This window comes from Octopus bimaculoides, chromosome 29 (genome assembly GCF_001194135.2).
Source record: "Octopus bimaculoides isolate UCB-OBI-ISO-001 chromosome 29, ASM119413v2, whole genome shotgun sequence".
NCBI classification, from domain to species: Eukaryota; Metazoa; Mollusca; class Cephalopoda; order Octopoda; family Octopodidae; genus Octopus; species Octopus bimaculoides.
Genome location: NC_069009.1, coordinates 10,123,320 through 10,128,132, shown reverse-complemented (window position 1 = coordinate 10,128,132; position 4,813 = coordinate 10,123,320). Strand labels below are relative to the sequence as shown.

The 4,813-nt window shown below is 41.5% G+C and overlaps 1 protein-coding gene across 1 annotated transcript in view; it reads left to right on the top strand.

Moving 5' to 3' along the window:
- LOC128251221 (decorin-like) overlaps positions 1–4,813 on the top strand; it is an 81,220-nt gene that overhangs the window by 61,557 nt on the left and 14,850 nt on the right. The window lies entirely within an intron of this gene.

The window sequence follows — 4,813 nt, the reverse complement described above, 5'->3', positions numbered from 1 at the left end:
AAAGCAGGGGACACCTGCAAGCAAGGTGTCCCCTAAGAGAAGTGCAGATGGAAGACATAGTGGTGAGTGAAGATACAGTGGTGGAAGAAGAAAAAGAGGAGGAGGAGGAAATATCGGTAGAGAGAAAGAGAGCGCGAGCGGGATCGCCGCCAAAGAGCCCTAAGAAAAAGAAAGAAAAAAAGAAAACAGCTGATGAATAAGAAACCACAAGGAATGGAACTCTAGAACCGGAGCAAGCAGAGATTAGTGTAAGAGATGCCGCAGAAGAGGAGACAATTAATGGGTGGAAGGAAAAATTGGAAAAGCAGCTAGACCATGTAGTACGAATAGGGAGACCTAAGGGAAGTAAATTAAGAACGTTCATATTTTATTACAAAGAAATGGAAATAAAGAATAAGATAGCTAAGATGAAAGGTTTAATAAGAGTGAAATTAGATCCAGATATGTTTGAGACATATGAAAAAGCAGTATTGGTGAAGAAGGATAGAATGGAGAAGTTGGTAGAGTTGTTTCCAGGCAGAATTACAGAGTGTCAATTATATGTTCGTTATGATAATCTACTCAATGTTGTTAGCCTGGAGGATCTGACGGAACATATAACAGATGAAGATTAAAACAGATTATAAATTGTATAAAAGAACAGTAAAATGAAGTTGCGAGCTTGGGGTGGGGGGCTCGTAAGCCATTCCATCCTTTCGTTATAAATATTCTATTTCATATACATCATTCGTTATATGTACCCCATGTTTTGTGTTGTCTGTCCTTGTAGTGTCCCTTCTTCGTTCAGGCTATATGCCTCTAATAAAGATAAAAAGCGTCGCGTAGATTTTTGAGTTGAGTTGGGGATTTGGTTGAGAGGGAACGTTGCGAGCGGTGAGTTGTTGAACCTTGATTTTTGTAGCTGTTGTGTTGCTGAGAGTTGTTGAAGTTGTTTATTGTTGAATTGTTTGGAATTTGTTTTTTCTACCCATTTTTGGGTGTGGAGGCAGGCAGCTGCGCTGTGGTGGTGGCGGACGGGAGACTGTCGGTCGATATGCTGTAGTTGAGAGAGGTTGGGGGAAGGAGGGAATTTTGAAAGGTTCAATGAGTTGTTCAGGAGGGAGGGAGGGAGGTTGCCTTCGATTGACACCGCCTATTGACGCGGTACGGGAGGGGGCCGAAGTTAGGATGATTGTGTGTGGGATACTGAACGAGGAATGGCTGGTGGAAGCCATCCTCTACAACTGCAAGGACAAAATGGAGGTGTTAAAAACGGAAAAGTGGAGAGGTTATGGTCTTGAAGTCATGAGGACGAAATGGAGGTGTTAAAAGCGGAAGTGTCGAGAGAAATCAACTGATGGGGTTATGGTTTGGAAGTCATGAACCACATAACCCTGCCAGATTTGCATAAAATAGTCGAAGAGTTGGTAATCCCCGATGAGACCCGACTGAGAGTTGTGTTGGAGGGGAGAAGTAGGGGGAACATGCAGAAGTAGGGGGAACATGCAGAAGTAGGGTACACATGCAGAAGTAGGGGACACATGCAGAAGTAGGGGACACATGCAGAAGTAGGGGACACATGCAGAAGTAGGGGACACATGCAGAAGTAAGGGACACATGCAAGCAAGGTGTCTCCATAAAGATGTGCAAGGTGTCTCCATAATGATGCAGTGGTGAGTGAGGAAGAAGTTGTGGAGGAAGAAGTTGTGGAGGAAGAAAAGCAAAGGCGGAGGAAACAGCAGCAGAAAAAAAAATAACGAGAGTGGAGTCGCCACAAAAAAGTCCGAAGCGAAGAAAGGCAGAGAAAGAGAAAAAGAAAAAAATAGCACAGGAAAAAGAAACTAAGGAAATTCGAACCCAGGGACCAGAGCCAACAACAAGCGGGATGAGAAACGTGGAAGGGGAATTAGCTAAAATAATGAAGTTTGAGGGGTTGAAGGGGAAAGTAAAGAGGAGAAGACAATACGTAGCACATACAGGGGAGGCTGTTGGAAGAAACATAAGAACGATGATGACAAAGATATAGAAATAGAGAAGAAACTATCAATTATGAAAATTTTGATAAGAATTAAATGGGACTATGATATGTTCGAGTTAGATAAAAGAGTGGTTTTACTGGAAAAAGAGAAACTGGAGAAGCGGACAGAATTATTTGGAAGCAGTTTTGTGCAACTACGATGGTTTTTCCAATATAATAACTTATCGAATGTCATCGAAATGGATGACCTCGTGGAATACGCAACAAATAAAAAATAAGACGGATAAAAAATGCATAATAAGAACAGTGAAATGGTACTGCGATCTTTGCGGGACTCGTAAGCCATTACATCTTTTCATTTGTTAATAACTTCATTTCGTATTCATCATTCGTTTTATGTACCCCACGTTTTGTGTTGCCTGTCTTCGTATGCCCCCCTCTTTCTTTAGGCTATATACTTGTAATAAAGAAATTGAATCGGTGCGTAGAGCGAGCCGGAGCCGTCGGTAGACGAGACGTCGAGTTCTGTTGAGTCGAGTCATTGGAAGTAAGAGTTCGGCAGTTGAGTAGAGGTACGTTATAGGCGAAGGCACGCCATCCGAAAGTGCGATACAACAGAATTAATAAACATACTTTATTGTTTTCCTCTTTCAACAGAATATCTGGTTTATTTACGACCTGTACATCCTGGGAAGTCCCAAAGAATAGTTACATTCTCTCCCTCATTTACAGTCGCAGTGTTTTCCTTCTACCATTTGTCAGTAGTTTTGATTTTATAATGCCGACACTTTATTCGATCTAGATATTACCTTACTCTACCAGGTGCTAAAACCATCCAGAGATTAGGTGGTCCACCGTTTCTATACCACCATTGCAGTATCGGCATTTGAGTCTACACAATTTTCCTCACATTGTCTTGATATTTCCGGGTTTATAAGCTCTGATCTTGAGCAGCCAAGATCAAGACTTCACTCTCTGCATTTAGCCCTGAGTTCCATAGCCACTGATGGATGTGCTTCAGGTCTACATCGACGTCTTTGCTACGGGCCACATATTTGCCATGAAGCGGAGTTTGTTCCCACCTATCAGCCAATTGTTCAAACGCATTTTACTTTACTACTGAGTTCACCTCTTTGCAACTACAGTTGCTACACTTCCACCATGCTGTTCAACCTGCATATTATGCATAAACTAACTTGAAAATCTTTTGTTCTCCTTCATAATGGAATGAAGCTTCTTACGTTTCTCTTGGAGTTCAAGGAATATTAGCATCCAGTCTTTAAATGTTTTTAGATATTTTCCCAGTCCAGTTATGGTGCTTTTGTAGGATATTACTAATTGGATCAATCCAAGACCTCCTTGAGCTCTGAGTAGGTAAAAAAAATGTTCTGCGTCCGCCTTTCAGTGGTGCATTTTATTGCAAGTCAGCAGCTTACGGATATTCGTGTCAATCTTCCTTATTTCGCTCATACTCCAGTACAGTTCAACACATTGAAACTGTAAATAACAACTGGAACTGCCAAGGAATTTATCGCTAACACATTGTTACGTGCATTTAACTCGGATTTTAGGACGGCTCGAACTCTCCTGTAACACTGCTCCTGATCTTCTCTTTCATACTTGCATACTGAATGCCAGAGACCTCGTTTTTTACGAGGTATTTGTACGTTTGTTCCTGCTCAATTTCTATTATGACTGTGTCAACAACCAACACCCCTGAATGTCAGGTCGTCAAGTTCCAGTTTCGGAAAGTGGCTCTTGCACATTTATCAATACCAAATTCCAGCCAGATGTCGCCACTGAATGCTTTCACAGTTCGTAATAGTCCTTCAAGCCCATTATCGTCTTTGCCTTAGTGATATAAGTCATCCATGTAAAATTGATGACTTACTTTCTTGTCACCAATTTTATAGCCATACCTTTTTTCTCTTAAGTTCACTGGCAAGGGGTATTTGGGCTATGCAAAAAATTAAAGGTGAAAGTGAGTCACCTTGGAAAATGCCGCAGTTGATATTAACAATTTTTGTAGTGCATACTCCATTAGAGTTGTATAATTGGAGGTTTGTATTCCACATTGACATGCTGTGCTTCAGGATGTTTCAAATTACAGAAGAAAGTTTGAAAATATCCAGCGATTTCAAGATCCGTGTATGCGGTATGCTGTCGAAGACCTTTTTATGATCAATCCACACAGAACAGAGGAATTACAGCAGTTGTTTCAATCATAAATCGGAATGAGTAGAAGTCCATGCAGGATATTGGCTTGTTGAGACGTTCATTACGATTCGAGGGATGTTACTGTCGGAGACCGATGTGGTATCCATCCTCACCGCTAATAAACAGAAGTGGATATTGAAGTGTATCGTATGATCGACGTGTTTCACTACTTCGTTGGAGGGTGGTGTCACGTCGCCTAAGGACAATGTTTCTCGGATTGTGCTGTTCACCGTGAAGGAGTACAGCTATGCTATTTCATTGCATGTGGGTGCATTGTAACGGCCTGCATGTTCCCTGGATGGTCTTTTCTGGGCATCAATGACAACATTTAAAATTTGATGAAGCTTCTGTTTCCAAGGTACACTTGAAGCTGTGTATACAGAGCTGTTTTTCTGGTGCAAAAGGTCTTGCGCTTGCATTATCAAGTGAAGGTTAGTACTAATGGAAATGGAGTTTCGTCGCGTGGCTTGTTCATGTAAATTGCCTACAGAGTACAGTTGAAGAAATTGAGGATCTTGATTTTCAGCAGGTTCGAGCGAACCTATCCTATGGTAAACCTTTCCCTGAACTTTGAGAGTTGGCATAAATCCGCCTTCTTGAAGAACATTAGCGCCGAACGGTGTCATTTGGAATGAACAA